At 36.8% G+C, this 21,114-nt stretch overlaps 1 long non-coding RNA gene across 1 annotated transcript in view; it reads right to left on the minus strand.

Moving 5' to 3' along the window:
* The window catches only part of LOC134736237 (uncharacterized), a 417,079-nt gene that overhangs the window by 323,308 nt on the left and 72,657 nt on the right, over positions 1-21,114 (minus strand). The gene's annotated exons all lie outside the window — the stretch shown is intronic.

Consider the following 21,114-nt stretch of genomic DNA (forward strand, 5'->3'; position numbering starts at 1 on the left):
CTCATCTTGAGAGTTTACTTCCTCCTTTTTCAGGGGACTGCATTTGTCCATGTCTTATGTTACATCCCTTGTTTTCTGGACCTCATATGGCCGTTGAATGGGGTTTACTCACTTGTATTGCAGGGTACATATATTCCAAACTTCAATCACTTTTTGGAAGGTAAATTTTTAAGACTTTACTTGTCACAACATGAATTGATTCTACCTTTATGGTTGAGAGTTCATCTTTATTGTTAATTAATTGATAGACCCCTAAATCAAAAATCATTTTTCCTCAAAATTTTGAAAGTATTGCTCTATTACTTTCTACTGGCCAATAATGGGTTGAGAGGTCTAAAGCCAGTCTGCTGCTTCTTTCTTCTATGACATCTAATTATTTTTCTCTCTGCAATGCATTTGGCTCTTCATTTATTCACCATATTTTTGAAATTTTACAATAATACTCCTTGGTATGGCAGTAATCTATTTTTAGGTCACTGCCTAGCCTCATTCCATCTGGAAACTTACAGTATTCAGTTCTGAGGAATTACCTTAAATAATTGATTTAATGATTTTCTACATTTCATTGTCTCTATTCTCTCTTTTAGAATTCCTGTTATTTAGCTATAGGAATTTATAGAGTAGTCATCTAACTTTCTCATTCACTTTTTATTATTTTTGTTAGTTTTCTAGGAGATTCTTCATTTTGTCTTCCTAACCTTTTGAGGTTTCATTTCTGCTATTTTAACTTCTGCATGTTTTCTTGTCCTCTGAATTATTCTTAAAATATCGCCTTTCATTCCAATTCTACAATTGTAATATCTTCTCTTACATCTATAATAGTATTAATAATAGGTTTCTTTGTTGATTTTAGTTTCATTCTCCCTGTATATTTTCCGTTTCCTTCAGATTGTTCTAGTCAGCTTATTTTGATTTCTGCCTTTTATATCAGATAATGTCCTTAAATGTTTGGTGATCCTTTACAGTCTGCTCCTATCAAAGAGGAGGGCACTAAGAGGCTGATTGAAAGTTTTGCCTTCATGGTAAATGCTTGTGGACTGTGGATTTCCCTGTAGGGTGCTATGATTAAGCCATTTTGTTAGACAAATCCGTGTCAGTAACATTTACTTAATCTCCTTGTTTCCTCTGAAACCTTACCCCCCGCTGTTTCCCAGCCCAGAAAGCCTATGTTTCACTTCTCCAGAAAATAAACCTCTTATCCACAGCCCTTGTCGGGGAAGAGAACCTTGGGGTTTCCTTCATCTTATATATTCTTTCAACTCACCCTCTTTTTTTTTAAAGCTCTACTTCACCTCCCACATCCAGAGTTACTTGGCATCACCAATGCCTGAGAAAACTAAGGATTCTTTGGAGTAAATCAAGTTGTTGTTTCCCCTTTCCTCACTCTCAGTTTAGGATTTTACTTTTTCAGGTCTGCTGCATTCGATTGCTTTATCCATCTGCATTTTATCTTTAATCATGTGATGGTTTGTCTCTTCTCTTTTTGCTTTGTCCTTGTAGGTTTATGTCTTCAAAGACATACATATTTACTGATGTTTTAGTGGAGGGTTAGGAAGGACTGAAAGGAAATGCTTATGTTCAACCCATCACCTTTAATTGGACTTCTCTATAAATAGTTGGTAACTATATATTAAAATGAGATTTTATTAAACCTCCCCTGTTCTACAGCCAAGAAGATACAACTGCTTTTTGTTTGTTTTTATTTTTAATTTTGTTGTATTGTAATTGGACATTTTCTGGTGTTATTCTATGTGGAAAAAAAAATTGTGCTAATGGTTACTGTACTACCCAATAAAGTTTCCATATTTCCCAAGCTTTCTGAATTGTCACTCAATCAATGGTTACAAATACCTCTTGAGATTCTGAGTTCTCTTAAACCTAGACTTTCTATTACAAAACTAATCACAAGGAAATTCAACTGGTCCTTCCTAGGCACAGTGATGAAACTTAGTTGGTTTTTAACTATCAAGAACTGCCCTAGTATGGAATATTCTTTGCTTTATAAAGTTAGAACAGCCCTAGACAATAAGCAATATTCCAACTTCTTAGAGAAGATCATGAGCCAGATCTTTATTTAAGAAGAAAAGGATTCTGACAAATGCTTTCACTGTGTCAAGTTGGTCTCTCTGAATGGCTTCCTTGGGACCCTGAATGTTTGAGGAGTGCATATGAGGAGATCCTACTTTGTCCTGAAGTGTCACTGTTTATAACTTTCCAGTGGCATCAGGTCCTGTTATAGTTTGCTGAAAGGTCCACAGGTAAACACTAAAAAAAAAAAAAAAAACTGATTGACTTTCTGCTGTACTGCAATTCATGAAGCATCTTGAAGCCGACTGATTTCCAGGCTTGTACTATAGGTTTGGGGGTGGGTTTTTTTTTCCTTCCAGTTCTATTTAGCACCGCTTGTTTTCCTTCTGATCCATATTCTACATATCTACTTAGTTTACCAACATCTCAAGTGTGGTTTCACAGATCCGTCAAAATTTACAGTAAATTAGAAAGGTAATGTTTCCAAGAAGATTTAAAATTACTGGTAGTAAAATAATGACCACAACCCAGACTGGACCCTCTGGAGAAGGCTGAGGTTTGCTTTTCCTGAAATGGTCAATTTTAGATTGCAATTGAGGCAGCTTCTTGAGTGATGAGTGAGTCAAGGAGAAGGAGTTTAACAAGCCCATATGTTTCAAGTTATGTAATCTCACCCTCCTGGTATAGATCCATCATGTTTTCTGCAGTTATTTTTATGTCTTCTTTTCCCTAAGCACTACAATATACAAAACCACATAAACACTGTAGTGGTTGTTTTGTTGTTGACGTTGTTATTTACAATTAAACACTGTTAAAGTAAACCTGCTGTCTTGTAAAGGCAGTGTGAGAAAATGTTCAAGGTATCAATTTTAGAGGTTTAATGAGCTCAGTGCTAAAGATGTAAAGGCCCCTCCTTTCCATTTTGTTTAAAAACTAAACTATTCCTCCATTTTCAATATATCCAAAGTAAGGTCACACACTGCCCTCAGTTAAAAAGGCAGCATGCTTTAAGTGGATGTCAATGATTGGTTAATTTACAATGAGGCTGAGAGAAGAAAGAAAACAAGGTTGGGGTAAGGGCTGTAGTACAAATTTGCCAGTTTCCCAGGTGAGTGCTCTATTTTAATTAAAATATTGGTTTTGCTAGCTCAAGTCAACAGAGACTTCTTTCCCCACAATTCCACACAGTACATAAAGAACAAACCTCAAAGCAATTCAGTGGGCACATATTTGGTAGTTGAAGCACTCTATCTTGCAAAGCACATTAAAAGAGAAATAAAATCCTTACTGCATTCAGACAAGGCTCCTTCCCAGCTGAATATAATGTGACCACAACATGGAGTACACAAACTAGTTACAGGTGAACCTCAAAAGGCTGGCCTGTTAGGTCAGCACATACTCATTTAACTAGTCTGCCTCCATGATTTCTGAAACTGGATTGACTCTTCAATAAACTAAAGACTGAGCATCAAATTAATGTGAAATGCCTCTTGAAATTTAGCTGTACTTCACCAAATTTGAAGTTGAATTAATAAAAGAGGGTATAACCTTTAGTTTTCCTTATAATAAAATTTATGAACTTTTCAATTTCGATATGGGGAAAAACGCACATCAAGAAGTTTTCCATTGCTCTCTCATAAATAATATTGCCCTATAACAATTTTTATGTGCAAAATTATGCATAAGGTTATTTGTTTCTAAACATCTGATGCAAGATTTGCCCTAGTGTATGTTCAAAACATTGATCAAAATTTCTCCGTACTCATTCTAAAAGAAAAAACTCCAGACATAAACTGTGAGTAGAGTTTTAGCTTAATTAGATGCATATGTCCAACTTTTTTCTCTGTCTAAATCCTAAGAATATTTCCAGGTGTGGATTTACAAAATTAATATATCTACAAGCACAAAATATAAAGTCAGGCTTGCTTTAATATTGGAGTAGCCTAGAACAGCTTGGCGGGGTAGACAATTTCCCAAATGTTTCTAGACCACCAGTTTTTTCACATATGCCCACTGGGTGGGAGGTAAGACTACAACACTGACCTAGACATGGTTTCCAATATCTCAATGAGCACACTGGAAGGAGGCAAAGGATTGGTCCAAACAAGAAGCTGCTCCCAGTTCTGAGGCCAATATCTGGAAAAGCACATGAATAACAGATACTTTTTTCTCTCTCTCTCTCCTGGAAGTAGATACAGTCAGTTGAGGCCAGCATGGAAGAAAAACTCAGTCGGGACCTTTAACCCATGAGAATGAGAAAAATCATGTACAAATTCTCTCCTCAAATCATCTAGTAATGCTTTATGAGATCAGTGATGTACAGCATTAACCTTCAAGAAACTCAAGGCAGGGCGCAGAAGAATGCTGAAAAGGTCAGACCTTCCACCATAATTACTACCAAAAATTCAGAGGACACTTTCAGTATTAAAATTTCCCAATTATTCACACTTATAAAAACACTGAACAGCATTAAAGAGGGAAATGAATTTCTCTTCCAGTTTTAGTTAATTGGGCAAAGCTAGTTGTGCTTGTTAGCAAACAAACAGATTACACTCATTGCATTATTTTTCTGCCACGAATTTTAAGTACAACTGTGGCAAGAGAGGTTTTACTTGGTTTAAGGATTATAAAAGCCTATACATTTATTTGAAGCCACAAAAACAGAAATCTAAGACAAAAGCTTTGGAAACCACTCAGATTTTCTATCCAGATATATATTCATTCTACAGTGTTTGGAGCCATGTGGGTTGAAGTGGTTTTGTTTTAATGAACTTTTCCCAATTCTTATTTAGAAAACCTCTCATTTACAAGACTCCCTGATATCAGCTTGAATTCTCTTCCTCCTCTTTGTCTAGTGCTGTCTGGAAACTGGACTTGCTTCTGCAAAGTGCTGTAAAATTGTGTCCAAGGTTTAATATTAGATTGCATTTTCCACACACCCAAGACACAAGCAGTGGGAATGTAATTTACATCACTAATATCCAAGGAATGGCAAAGAGTAAATCTGCTCAACTACTTGGATCCTTGTGGACCATGGTATATTTTAAAGCAGGAGAAGCTTAGACCAGGATTACATAGTTATCATGACCTATGAGGCAAAGTGATAGGAAGGACAAGTAGGGGTAAAAAAAACACGTATTTTGATTGCAATTTAAAGAACAATTAGATTTCATATGAAGAAAAAAGCTTTCTATGCCTGCAGCTCTGCCCCCATGAACTTACCTGGTTACCAGAATTACTGGAATTGCCCATTAAGTCTTTGATTCAGACATTCTTCTGAATAACATTTATTAACCATTTTCTCTGTCCATGGCATGCTACACAATGCTACAATAAATAAATAGGTATATATCTATGTATGTATGAACACATATACACATTTCTTTCTTTGAAGGTAAATACTACATATATACCTACACATCCATACAAATAAATTACAACCCATTGGAGGTGTGTATCTATCCATAATACTCTCTATCCTACAAGGCAAGACAAAACCAAACTAAACCAAAGTGATAGTTATATTAAAAAGCATGAGGGGAGCCTGGGGCATGGGTAGAAAAATTCCACTGAGGGCATTCAGAGGGGCTTCCTAGAGGACATAGATGAAATTTTGGCTGAATAGCATTTTGAAAGGTGGAAGTGGGGATAAAAGATGTTAAGCAGCTAACACCCTGCAATTAAATATGAAGGCCACACTTCCCCCAGGAGACTTCCCTCAAAATGATCATCAACTAGACCAGCTCATGAAATACTGCCATGGTTGTTATCTCTAAAAACATTACTGCTCACATATGCAAAGGTAAGAAACTAGAATTACAGTACTTGCTTTTTATAAAATATAAGAGCAATTCTTATCAGATTGGTGCTACAAGAAGAAAAATTTAATATTTGTACTGTTTATATAGAGATTTATCTCTGAGACGCTCCTCTCATATACATTATTTCCTGGTATAATCTAATATTTACTAGGACTCTTCTTCATGTTCAATACTTTTTAGAACTATAATAAATAATCCAATTCAATTTAAAAAATAATAAGGTTTTCCTCCAAATTCTAATAATCCTGTGATACAATCTGTCCCCAGTTGTGGTTACATGTAGTAATTTCCCTTCCTTTTCAATTTCCTTGTCAAGTTATTTTCTTTGTCCCACTAATTTTTTTTATATGTGGTCTTTTGGTTCAAAGGGGTCACAGGAGGTTGGTCAGGTTCTTTAGAACTCATAGTTCCATGATACATTTTCAATTTATTTATTTAATGTTCCAGATATTAGTCTTCTGCAATATTATATAAAACAACTAATGGATGTCATTGCTGACTGGGTCAGGTGTTTCATCTGTACATTTAAACTTAGCTGTAATAAATCTTATGTGGGTCTATTTGACTTTCTTGGTAGTAGAGGGGCAAGGCAGGTATGAGGGAGGTAGTGCTGCACATACATATTAAAGCTATCTCAAATAGCAACCCTCTTTTCTAAAGTAAATTTCTTTCCAAGCAGATGGGCCCTTCTTTTGAAATAAATATTTAACTGCCATAAGCATTTGTATTTATAAGGTTGGGGTAGATTTTAGTAGTGATAATATCTGGATTTTACTATCAGTCTTTTGCAAGTGTGGGTAGAAAATATTCATATATCCAATGTAATAAAAGCTGTATATTTTTTCTTAATGATTAATGTACAAGCATATGATTCCTCAGCTTCCCCTTCCCAGGAGCATCCTAATTGCTTCATAAAATGTTATTCCTCTTGCACTTTCTATATGGTCTTGGGGGTTGGGTGTTAGCCAGGCTAACCTTCCATTATGGCTTCCTGTCCTGATAATTATACCCAGAAGATGAATTGACCTAAACATAAAATATTAGATTGTATCACACACTCTGAATCTAGGGTGTGTGATACATAGGTAGAGAGGATGGTCAAATCACTGTCATGACAGTGGTACTGATGACGTTGGTGGTGGCAGTGTCAATGGGAAGGGTGGTGGCTGTTACTTCATCTCACCATATGAACCTGCAGTGTAAACTTAGCTGTGGTTCTGTTTGGATAATCACCCTTGTTTCCCATAGATTTTAAAATTTTGGTTTCTTGGTCTTTTACTAATTCTGTGGGTCCTAACATATTTACCATATGTCCCTTTAAATTTTGATTTTTTACTCCAATAACCAAGGATAGTTTGGGTGGCTTGCAACCACCCTGCAAGAAACCAGATAGATATGGAGAGTATCATTCTGAGAGCAAATCCACAGGAAATGGGATTGATATCAAGGTCTTACTGAGTGGTTAGGAGGATTAAAACTTCAACCCTGTTGGAAGCAAAATATGAAACACAGTCCACTTTTAATCATTTGATTTAAAACAAGAAGGCCCTTAAAGTGAGTGTGGAATACATAATAGTTTTATACTTGTTATTTTTCCTTGTTTCTATAATTATGCTGTCACATATGACAGAACTCCTTGTTTTTAGGAAGTATACACCGAAATATTTAAGAGTAAAATGGATCATGACTGCAACTTACTCTTAAATAGTTTAGAAAACAAGTAAAGATAGATGAGAAAGCAAGAAAGAAAGAGAGAAAGCAAATGTAGTAAAATGTTAACATTTGAAGATATGGGTGATGGGTATCAACAGTTAAGACTTTTTTGCATTATTCTTGCAAATTTTCTACAAGTTTGTCAAAAATAAAAACATTTAAGTCTTAAAGTTATGGTGTTTCATACGTTCATCTAATCTACCCTTCCTTTCTCATAATTGAAGAAATATATTTGAGAAGTTAAGCAAGTTGCTCAACATCACATTGCTTGACAATAATAAAGTCTCTCTCCAATAAAGATGTGAAAACAATGCAGAGACCATGGAGTAGAGGATCTCACTGAGGTTCCAGTTGAAGAGATAAGAGGAGTCAGGTCCATTCCATAATAGAAAGGTAGGGAAAGCTGGATTGAGGGAGGATTCATTATAGAGAGACAGAACCTTGAGAGTTTTACAAGAAGAGCTGGAAGATGGGGGTAGGGCTGGCAAGTATCATGGAGAGAAATATAGCTGAGAAGGATACCAACGTATACAGTATTTTTAAGGGAAAAGTTACTTGTCCTTGCAAATGGACTCATTGGTGGCCCTGCATCCTGGATGGAAGGAAGGTGCAGATGCCTATGTCACATTTACAGACATGAGGGCTCATAATAGAGATCTTACAGCCTTGGACAAGTTACTTCACTTCTCTGATCTCAGTTTTCTCATCAGTAAAACAGGTATAACAGGACCTCACGGGTTTTAGGGAAGATGAAATGAGTCATTACAGGTAAAGTGCTTAAACAATGCCTGGTACACACTAAGCGCCCAGTACTTATTAGCTATTTGCTCTAGGGGTAGGGCTTAGATATATATGCCTGTCTTGTTCCTTTTATGTAGTTTTATTTAATGTATACACTTGTATCACTCTATGCAAATGAAGAAGAGTGAGCACTGGAAATTTTGACTAAGCCAAAAAGTTCCAGAAAAGGGCTGCACTATAACCTGACTTGTAAGAATTGATCAGTTCTAATGGGCACACACAATGACCAGGGTATTGCAAGAAGACGGCTTGACCAAAAAGATTCAGGAAGAAAATTGAATATGCACAGCTTAATCTCTTATCTCCTGGGATGTGCTGTATCTGAATGACCTTATTAATTATAAAATGATGGTAATGAGACATTTTAAAATAAACTAATATGGAAGGCATATGTTTCAATCAAATTCTAGGTTCTGAGTATTTACTGGTGAGAAAGAATGCCTACATAGCACTTACATTCTATTTAAAGAGGCAGATTATAGTAAGCAAAATTGTAATATGGTTATAAATGTGTACCAGTATGTCATGTAGCAATAAATTCTATTAGAAATGAAAGAACAGGATAAAAGAATCAAAGGTGACAGAAGGATGGTTTTGTAGATAGGGTGATCAGACAAGGCCTCTCAGAAGATCTGACATTTGAGCAGACGTGAAAGAAGTGAGGGGTGAGCCATATGAAGTTTTAATGGAAGAATATTCCAGTGAGAAGAAAGAGCAAGTGGGGATAACCTTGGTGTATTTGCCAAAGACATGAAAACCATATGGTTCCCAGGCAATAAGGAAGGAAAGAGCTTGAAGAATGGGTTGGAAAGATAGGACAGACTGCCTCCTCAAGTGGGTCCCTGACCCCCATGTAGCCTAACTGGGAGACACCTCCCAGTAGGGGCTGACTGATGCCTCATACAGGCGGGTGCCCCTCTGGGACAAAGCTTCCAGAGGAAGGATCAGACAGCAATATCTGCTGTTTTGCAATATTTGCTGTTCTGCAGCCTCTGCTGGTGATACCCAGCAAACAGGGTCTGGAGTGGACCTCCAGCAAACTCCAACAGACCTGCAGCTGAGGGACCTGACTGTTAGAAGCAAAACTAACAAACAGAAAGGAATAGCATCAACATCAACAGAAAGAACATCCACACCAAAACCCCATCTGTAGGTCACCAACATCAAAGACCAAAGGTAGATAAAACCACAAAGATGGGGAGAAACATGAGCAGAAAAGCTGAAAATTCTAAAAACCAGACAGCCTCTTCTCCTCCAAAGGATCGTAGCACCTCACCAGCAATGGAACAAAACTGGATGGACAATGACTTTGATGAGCTGACAGAAGTAGACTTCAGAAGGTCAGTAATAACAAACTTCTTCAAGCTAAAGGAGGATGTTCAAACCCAACGCAAGGAAGCTAAAAACCTTGAAAAAAGATTGGACGAATGGCTAACTACAATAAACAGTGTAGAGAAGACCTTAAATGACCTGATAGAGCTGAAAACCATGGCATGAGAACTATGTGATGCATGCACAGCTTCAATAGCAGATTCAATCAAGTGGAAGAAAGGGTATCAGTGATTGAAGATCAAATTAATGAAATAAAGTGAGATGACAAGGTTAGAGAAAAAAGAGTAAAAAGAAACAAAGCCTCCAAGAAATATGGGACTATGTGAAAAGACCAAATCTACATTTGACTGGTGTACCTGAAAGTGATGGGGAGAATGGAACCAAGTTGGAAAACACTCTTCAGGATATTATCCAGGAGAACTTCCCCAACCTAGCAAGGCAGGCCAACATTCAAATTCAGGAAATACAGAGACCACAAAGATATTCCTCGAGAATAACAACCCCAAGATACATAATTGTCAGATTCACCAAGGTTGAAATGAAGGAAAAAATGTTAAGGGCAGCCAGAGAGAAAGGTCGGGTTACCCACAAAGGGAAGCCCATCAGACTAACAGTGGACCTCTCGGCAGAAACTACAAGCCAGAAGAGTGGGGGACGTTATTCAACATTCTTAAAGAAAAGAATTTTCAACCCAGAATTTCATTACCAGCCAAACTAAGCTTCATAAATGGAGGAGAAATAAAATTCTTTACAGACAAGCAAATGCTGAGAGATTCTGTCACAACCAGGCCTGCCTTACAAAAGCTCCTAAGGAAGCACTAAACATGGAAAGGAACAACTGGTACCAGCCACTGCAAAAACATGCCAAATGGTAAAGGTCATCAATGCTAGGAAGAAACTGCATCAACTAACAGGCAAAATAACCAGCTAACATCATAATGACAGGATCAAATTCACACATAACAATATTAACCTTAAATGTAAATGGGCTAAATGCCCCAATTAAAAGACAAAGACTGGCAAATTGGATAAAGAGTCAAGATCCATCAGTGTGCTGTATTCAAGAGACCAATCTCACATGCAGAGACACACATAGGCTCAAAATAAAGGGATGGAGGAAGATCTACCAAGCAAATGGAAAACAAAAAAAAAAGCAGGGGTTGCGATCCTAGTCTCTGATAAAACACACTTTAAACCAACAAAGATCAAAAGAGACCAAGAATGCCATCACATAATGGTAAAGGGATCAATTCAACAAGAAGAGCTAACTATCCTAAATATATATTCACCCAATACTGGAGCACCCATATTGACAAAACATGTTCTTACACACCTACAAAGAGACTTAGACTCCCACACAATAATAATGGGAGACTTTAACACACCACCGTCAATATTAGACAGATCAACGAGACAGAAGGTTAACAAAGATATCGAGGACTTGAACTCAGCTCTGTACCAAGCAGACCTAATAGACATCTACAGAACTCTCCACCCCAAATCAACAGAATATACATTCTTTTCAGCATCACATTGCAGTTATTCCAAAATTGACCACGTAGTTGGAAGTAAAGCACTCCTCAGCAAACGTAAAAGGACAGAAGTCACAACAAACTGTCTCTCAGACCACAGTGCAATCAAATTAGAACTCAGGATTAAGAAACTCACTCAAAACTGCTCGACTACATGGAAACTGAACAACGTGCTCCTGAGTGACTACTGAGTACATAACAAAATGAAGGCAGAAATAAAGATGTTCTTTGAAACCAATGAGAACAAAGACACAACATACCAGAATATCTGGGACACATTTAAAGCAATGTGTAGTGGGAAATTTATAACATTAAATGCCCACAAGAGAAAGCAGGAAAGATCTAAAATTGACACCCTAACATCATAATTAAAAGAACTAGAGACGCAAGAGCAAACAAATTCAAAAGCTAGAAGAAGGCAAGAAATAACTAAGATCAGAGCAGGACTGAAGGAGATAGAGACACAAAAAAACCCTTCAAAAAAATCAATGAATCAGGAGCTGGTTTTATGAAAAGATCAACAAAATTGAGAGACGCTAGCAAGATTAATAAAGAAAAGAGAGAAGAACCAACTAGACACAATAAAAAATGATAAAGGGGATATCACCACCAATCCCACAGAAATACAAACTACCATCAGAGAATACTATAAACATCTCTACACAAATAAGCTAGAAAATCTAGAAGAAATGGATAAATTCCTCGACACATACACCCTCCCAAGACTAAACCAGGAAGAAACTGAATTGCTGAACAGACCAACAACAGGCTCTGAAATTGAGGCAATAATTAATAGCTTACCAACCAAAAAAAGTCCAGGACCAGATGGATTCACAGCCGAATTCTACCAGAGGTACAAAGAGGAGCTGGTACCACTCCTTCTAAAACTATTCCAATCAATAGAAAAAGAGGGAATCCTCCCTAACTCATTTTATGAGGCCAGCATCATCCTGATACCAAATCCTGACAAAGACACAACAAAAAAACGAGAATTTTAGACCAATATCCCTGATGAACATCAATGCAAAAATCCTCAATAAAATACTGGCAAATTGAATCCCAGAAGCACATCAAAAAGTTTATCCACCACAATCAAGTTGGTTTCATCCCTGGGATGCAAGGCTGGTTCAACATACACAAATCAGTAAATGTAATCCATCACATAAACAGAACCAATGGCAAAAAACACATGATTATCTCAATAGATGCAGAAAAGACCTTTGACAAAATTCAACAGCCCTTCACGCTAAAAACTCTCAATAAACTAGGTATTGATGGAACGTATCTCAAAATAACAGGAGCTATGTATGAAAAACCCACAGCCAATATCATACTGAACGGGCAAAAACTGGAAGCATTCCCTTTGAAAACTGGCACAAGACAGGGATGCCCACTCTCACCACTCCTATTCAACACAGTGTTGGAAGTTCTGGCCAGGGCAATTAGGCAGGAGAAAGAAATAAAGGGTATTCAATTAGGAAAAGAAGAAGTCAAATTGTCCCTCTTTGCAGATGACATTATTGTGTATTTAGAAAACCCCATCATCTCAGCCCAAAATCTCCTTAAGCTGATAAGCAACTTCAGCAAAGTCTCAGGATACAAAATCAATGTGCAAAAATCACAAGCATTCCTATACACCAATAACAGACAAACAGAGAGAGAAATCATGAGTGAACTCCCATTCACAGTTGCTACAAAGAGAATAAAATACCTAGGAATCCAACTTACAAGGGATATGAAGGACCTCTTCAACAAGAACTACAAACCACTGCTCAATGAAATAAAAGAGGATACAAACAAATGGAAGAACATTCCATGCTCATGGATAGGAAGAATCAATATTGTGAAAATGGACATACTGCCCAAGGTAATTTATAGATTCAATGCCATCCCCATCAAGCTACCAATGACTTTCTTCACAGAATTGGAAAAAACTACTTTAAAGTTCATACGGAACCAAAAAAGAGCCCGCGTTGCTAAGACAATCCTAAGCAAAAAGAACAAAGCTGGAAGAATCATGCTACCTGACTTTAAACTATACTACAAGGCTACAGTAAACAAAACAGCATGGTTCTGGTATCAAAACAGAGATATAGACAAATGGAACAGAACAGAGGCCTCAGAAATAACACCACACATCTACAACCATCTGATCTTTGACAAACCTGACAAAAACAAGAAATAGGGAAAGGATTCCCTATTTAATAAATGGTACTGAGGAAACTGTACCATACGTAGAAAAAACAAGAAATAGGGAAAGGATTCCCTATTTAATAAAGGGTACTGGGAAAACTGGCTAGCCATACGTAGAAAGCTGAAACTGGATCCCTTCCTTACACCTTATACAAAAATTAATTCAGGATGGATTAAAGACTTAAATGTTAGACCTAAACCTTAAAACCCCTAGAAGAAAACCTAGGCAACACCATTCAGCACATAGGCATGGGCAAGGACTTCATGACTGTAATACCAAAAGCAATGGCAACGAAAGCCAAAATAGACAAAGGGAATCTAATTAAACTAAAGAGCTTCTGCACAGCAAAGGAAACTACCATCAGAGTGAAACAGGCAACCTACAGAATGGGAGAAAATTTTTGCAATCTACCCATCTGACAAAGGGCTAATATCCAGAATCTACAAAGAACTTAAACAAATTTACAAGAAAAAACCACCATCAAAAAGTGGGCAAAGGATATGAACAGACACTTCTCAAAAGAAGACATTTATGCAGCCAACAGACACATGAAAAAATGCTCATCATTGGTCATCAGATAAATGCAAATCAAAACTACAATGAGATACCACCTTTTACCAGTTAAAATGGTGATTATTAAAAAGTCAGGAAACAACTGATGTTGGAGAGGATCTGGAGAAATAGGAACCCTTTTACACTGTTGGTGGGACTGTAAACTCGTTCAACCATTGTGGAAGAGAGTGTGGTGATTCCTCAAGGATCTAGAACTATAAATACCATTTGACCCAGCAATCCCATTACCGGTTATACACTCAAAGTATTATAAATCATGCTACTATAAGGACACATGCACACCTATGTTTATTGTGGCACTATTCACAATAGCAAAGATTTGGAACCAACCTAAATGTCCATCAACCCAAATGTCCAGACTGGATTAAGAATATGTGGCACATATACACCATGGAATACTATGCAGCCATAAAAAAGAATGAGTTCATGTCCTTTGCAGGGACATGGATGCAGCTGGAAACCATCATTCTGAGCAAACTATCACAAGGACTGAAAACCAACACCACATGTTCTCACTCATAGGTAGGAGTTGAACAATGAGAATACATGGACACAGAGCAGGGAACATCACACCCCGGGGCCTGTTGTGGGGTGGGGGCCAGGGGGAAGGATAGCGTTAGGAGAAATGCTTAATGTAAATGACGAGTTAATGGGTGCAGCAAACCAACATGGCACATGTATACCTATGTAACAAACCTGCACATTGCGCACATGTACCCTATAATAAAAAAGATTAAAAAAAAATCATGTACAGTCACATTTTATTCTGCATCTGATTGTTTCAATATATGAAATCCTTAGGTGTCTATTTGGCATCTTGTTTCTTCTGATTATCCATATGGTGGCTTTTGTACTGTAGGCCTGATGATCTTGGATTGTGAGTTTATATTTGGTTGATTTTAGAGAGTAAGATTCCTAAGGGTTTAACTTGGAGATTTTTTTTCCAATAAGCATTTGCTTTTTCTTCCTCCAGGATCCAAAGATACTATCAATATAAGTTTAATTTAGTTCTCTCCAAGGATCTTAGTTTAACATCAGAGTAGCAGGTCGGCATATAGGTGCTAATCTGTTTCCTTTGGGCTTGCATCTCATTTTTTCCTTTTTTTTTTATTATTTTTTTATTTTTTTATTATTATACTTTAGGTTTTAGGGTACATGTGCACAATGTGCAGGTTTGTTACATATGTATCCACGTGCCATGTTGTTTTGCTGCACCCATTAACTCATCATTTAGCATTAGATATATCTCCTAATGCTGTCCCTCCCTCCTCCCCCCACCCCACAACAGTCCCTGGAGTGTGATGTTCCCCTTCCAGTGTCCATGAGTTCTCATTTTTCAATTCCCGCCTATGAGTGAGAACATGTGGTGTTTGGTTTTTTGTCCTTGCGATAGTTTACTGAGAATGATGTTTTCCAGTTTCATCCATGTCCCTACAAAGGACATGAACTCATCATTTTTTATGGCTGCATAGTATTCCATGGTGTATATGTGCCACATTTTCTTAATCCAGTCTATCGTTGTTGGACATTTGGGTTGGTTCCAACTCTTTGCTATTGTGAATAGTGCCGCAATAAATGGTGCTGGGAAAACTGGCTAGCCATATGTAGAAAGCTGAAACTGGATCCCTTCCTTACACCTTATACAAAAATTAATTCAAGATGGATTAAAGACTTAAATGTTAGACCTAAAACCATTGTCTATGGCCATACCACCCTGAACGTGCCCGATCTCATCTGATCTTGGAAGCTAAGCAGGGTTGGGCCTGGTTAGTACTTGGATGGGAGACCTAAAACCATTAAAACCCTAGAAGAAAACTTAGGCAATACCATTCAGGACATAGGCGTGGGCAAGGACTTCATGTCTAAAACACCAAAAGCAATGGCAACAAAAGCCAAAATTGACGAATGGGATCTAATTAAACTAAAGAGCTTCTGCACAGCAAAAGAAACTACTATCAGAGTCAACAGGCAACCTACAGAATGGGAGAAAATTTTTGCAACCTACTCATCTGACAAAGGGCTAATATCCAGAATCTACAATGAACTCAAACAAATTTACAAGAAAAAAACAAACAACCCCATCAAAAAATGGGCGAAGGACATGAACAGACACTTCTCAAAAGAAGACATTTATGCAGCCAAAAGACACATGAAAAAATGCTCATCATCACTGGCCATCAGAGAAATGCAAATCAAAACCACAGTGTGATACCATCTCACACCAGTTAGAATGGCCATCATTAAAAAGTCAGGAAACAACAGGTGCTGGAGAGGATGTGAAGAAACAGGAACACTTTTACACTGTTGGTGGGGCTGTAAACTAGTTCAACCATTGTGGAAGTCAATGTGGTGATTCCTCAGGGATCTAGAACTAGAAATACCATTTGACCCAGCCATCCCATTACTGGGTATATACCCAAAGGACTATAAATCATGCTGCTATAAAGATACATGCATTTTTTCCTTTTGTTTGTATCTTTTTGAGGTTATTGGCCTTTGGAGTTTTGGTTTCATTTTTGTAATCCTAAGAATATATTTTGACAACTGTCTTGATCCAGAATCTAATTGTATTACAATAGAAGGACTCTTCAGAATATGCACTACAGGACATCCTGCTGGTGTATTTCAGCAGAATCCTTTTTGCATTGTCTTAAGTGGTTTCTCAAAATTAAGGACAGTACATTTTTTTGTGATCAGGGCGCTATTTATTAATAAGTTACACAAGTATATAATCAAAGGCTTATGATAAAACTGAAAAGAAACTTAGAAGTAATTTGTTCAGTATTCCTAATGCTTTTGTCTCAACATCCTGATACAACCTCTTTGACCACACATTTATCAGGCTATCACTAAGATGAACCAGCATTACCAAAGAGTATTAATTCTGCAAGAACAAAATGACTTAATCTTTAATGCTAAACTTTAAAAATATCTCCAATGCCTAGCAATTTGGACATTTTACTTAGAAAACTATTTTATGTAGTATTACTCATCTTGGTGTTATTTCCCAAGAATTCGTTCTTTAATAAATTTCTATAGACTTAAAAATTAATCATGAGTCAGGAACTCGCTATCCGCATATTTTTAAAAGAATGTTATGATTGTATTCGAAATCAGATGGTTTTATTAAAAGATGTATCTTTTAAATGAATTTAACCTGTGAGAAAAATAATGGGGGGATATAAAATTTATAGCTATCTGAAACTTGAAAACTAATGGTCTTTACTTACTTCGAAGTTACAGTCATCTGAATGAAATACATGTGAAGAGCAATATCCACAAACTAATTTTCATTGATATGTCATTAAGGCATATTAACCAATTAGCATAGCATTCCATCTGAAAACTTGTGCCTGAATGTATGTATATTTTTGCATTTATTATACATCAAACTCAAAGGCAGCCCTTCATGTTTCCTAGAAAGTAGTATATATAAACAGGTGGATCATAAAATACACTCTTTTGGCTTGCTCAAAAGCAACCCAACTTTTATGAGAAGTTAACTTTGCATAAACATTTCTCAAAGACAGTCTACAAATAAGGCACTAATAAAATTCAAAATAAATACATTACAAATGAAATGTAAGAATACTTTATCGCTTCAAATATCTGTCACAATTTTACTTCAAGAATGGAATGGGAGTTTTGTTGTTTGGGACATAAAGTTAGCTAGTAAGAGTCTTCCCCTTTTTCCTTTTAACCATGGATACTAGATGCCACAGTAAAGATTTCTCCACCAAAGAAAATTACAACATTAAGATTTCCTTGCTCAAGGTGTCAATTCATTTTAATGATTGTACTAATCACAATAATTAATTTTTTCTCAAAACTGAGCCTCTATGTAAATAAATCAAAGCAAAAGGCAAATCTAGGAAAGTTCAAATAGAAACTCTAATTTTAAAAAGGTAATATGTGGTAAAAATTATTTTAATGGCAATATTCAATCCTAATGAGAGGATGGCCTAGACTGTGCTCAGTGCTGTGAAGAATATATGTAGGCACAAATATTCTGGAAAACAATTGTGCTCTATCTTTTCAAAGCATTAAAAATGTGCATGTCCTTTTGACTCAATAAGCTTATTTCTAAAAACAATGGCCTTTTTAAGTACTAAGATTAATCATGCTTTAAAATTTTTTATTTGTACTTTTGCGTATTTTTCCAGTTTTTTCTGATGACCATAAATTATATTTTAATGAGTTATACATTCATTCATAGAATCTGTCCTTGAGCAGACAGAGAGACATATTATGGACATATCAACCTGGCAATTTGCCTTCAATACACTAATAGGGTATTACAGATGATTTCCCAAAGTGCCATCAATGTTGTCAATACACTCGCTATTCTCAACATTAGCTGTTTAGGGCAGAAATAACTCAGGCATAAGATAGAGGGCTGAGCTGGTTGACCTGTTATGTGCCTTCTAATTTAAAAAATAATCTTTATCTTTTTGAATCTTTCTCCATAAATTACAAAGGGACTATAGTGTAGTAGATCAGCACACTGAGGTTAGAACAATTGACATTTTCATACCTAATAGATAATATTTACCAGACCTATACCAATATTTCTGTCAGATACTTCTGATGAGCTAAGTATGTAAAACTAAGGTAATCAAAAGTTTGTCAACCATGGTGACATAAAAAGAAAGCCAAAAAAAAATTCATAAAAATATTTTGAAGTACAACCTGTACAAGCAAGATAAATTTGGTAAATGAATGTTTACATGATGTGCAAATAAAGCAAATAATGTGAAAGTGGTAGATGGATGACTAATATTTGGAAAACTCATCATTGTGTCTGTGGTTTTTGTGTGCATTACATGTATGTTATGTGTGGTGTATGAAGTATTTTTTGTGTGTTTGTGTTGTGCGTCATCTATGTAGTAACCACACATTTTGCATGTGTGGTATGATCACACAGTATATTGGGTATATTTGTGTGTCACATGTTTGTTGTGTGTATTTTGTGTGTTCTGTATGAGTGTTGTTTGTATTTTGTGCTAGTTGGGGCCCAAAAAACAATACCCCCAAAGTATGGCACTTTGACATGCTGAGCATTTTGAATTAAAATAGGAAGGCCTTAGAAGACGCCTCAGAACCAAAGACTTTCTAATATTGTTTCTTCCCCTGTCTCCAAACACAGCATGGGACTGCCTCTGGAATGTCCTTATCTGACGAAGGAACTTCTTTTCGAAAGAAATGCAATTGTCCTAAGACCCCCTCCTTAGGAATCTCATAAAAGAACTAGAAAAGACTAACCACTGAAAAAGAGAGGAGACTAAAAGTCCACAATCATGCACAGATAGACTTTTTTTTTTTTTTTTTTTTTTTTTTTTTTGAGACAGAGTCTCGTTCTGTTGCCCAGGCTGGAGTGCAGTGGTGCAAGCTCTGCTCACTGCAAGCTCCGCCTCCCGTGTTCACGCCATTCTCCCGCCTCAGCCTCCCGAGTAGCTGGGACTACAGGCACTGGCCACCACGCCTGGCTAATTTTTCGTATTTTTAGTAGAGATGGAGTTTCACAGTGTTAGCCAGGATGGTCTCGATCTCCTGACCTCGTGATCCGCCTGCCTCAGCCTCCCAAAGTACTGGGATTACAGGCGTGAGCCACTGTGCCCGGCCACACAGATAGACTTTTCACCTATTCTTCGGAGAGCAACTGTGAAAGATTACCTTAGAGACTTTATATGCAAAATAAAACAGCTTTCATTTACAATAAAGTTCTGCCCCTCACCTTCATACTACCTCCTCCAGAACTCAAGGAACTTTGTTTCAGGCCATTCTTTGGCCTTATTTCCCCTGGAAATCATTAAGTACTCCTCTATAAATTGCCTACATGGCCCCAGTTTCCTCCTCTCCTGTAAAGAGAGTATTTAAGCTTCAACAATCTCCACTTTGAGTCTCATATTTGCAGGACTCCTGTGTCCATGAGTACGTTAATATATTTGTATGCCCTTTTCTCCTATAAATCTGTCTATTGTCAGTCATTTCAGTGAACCTTCAGTGAGTTAAGAGAAAGCTTTCCCTTTGCCCCTACAGCTGTTTGTGTATGTTGTAGTTGTGTGTATGTCTGTGACACTACCAGAGGAGCAGAATCAAACTGACTGCAGTTTGATTATCCAATTTACAAGGATAATTAATCCCATGGGTTTCTCTGTGCTTCCTTTTCCATGGGACTTGTTTTGTGAGCTGGCTAAAAATTCAGGATATATGAATTTCTGCCAACATATTAACAGCATCTGATCTCTCCACTTCTATCAATTGCAGAGAAGCAAGAATAATTGATGGTCTCCAATGCTTTCTCCATATTATATTAAATAACTTACCTTTGAATCATAAACTATAGTTTGAAAACGTTGTCACAACAATTGACGTATTTCCCCTACAGCTCTGAAAGGAAAAGTGTTCTTTCCAACAAACTTGAAAAGAAGACAGAATGCCCAGTTTTCACCAAAATGGAAAGTGAGGCTCAGAAAGATTAAAGAATGTGCTTAAACTCATATGACTTTATGTGGGAAAGCTAAGATTAGAAATCACATTTTACGGTTTCTAATCAAGTACTAGAAATATGATAATATACAAACTATGTTTCCCTTCCTGGACACATTTTCATTAATATTTTGTAATATCTAATAATAAGGTATTTCCTTTAAATTGTCACTGAAAGATTTTAATCCCTTTATGTATTAACACTTCCTTCCCTAGCAGATACGGCTTGGCAGGGAAATAGACTAAATATGATGTTATGCACATGGTGTTCTCACCTTGGTTCAAACCCTCATTATTAGGATTTGGACCACTATATACAAAGATTCCATGATTTGGTGTTGTTGCCTCAAGTCTTGCTTTTTCTACTTCATTGTTTGTAATGCTGCTGGGAGTAGTCTTTCAAAAATTCAAATAAGATCACTCTGCTTCCTAGGTTTAAACCCTTTGGTTTTCTCTACTGCACTAGCAAAAAATCCAGAATCCTTAGCAGAATTTTATTTTTAGTTCCAAGATACATGTACAGAATGTGCAGGTTTGTTATACAGGTACATGTGTGCCATGGTGGTTTGCTACATCTATCAACCCATCACCTAGGTATTAAGCCCAGCATGAATTAGCTATTTTTCCTGAC

The sequence above is a fragment of the Symphalangus syndactylus genome, chromosome 3 (genome assembly GCF_028878055.3).
Source record: "Symphalangus syndactylus isolate Jambi chromosome 3, NHGRI_mSymSyn1-v2.1_pri, whole genome shotgun sequence".
Classification (NCBI taxonomy): domain Eukaryota; kingdom Metazoa; phylum Chordata; class Mammalia; order Primates; family Hylobatidae; genus Symphalangus; species Symphalangus syndactylus.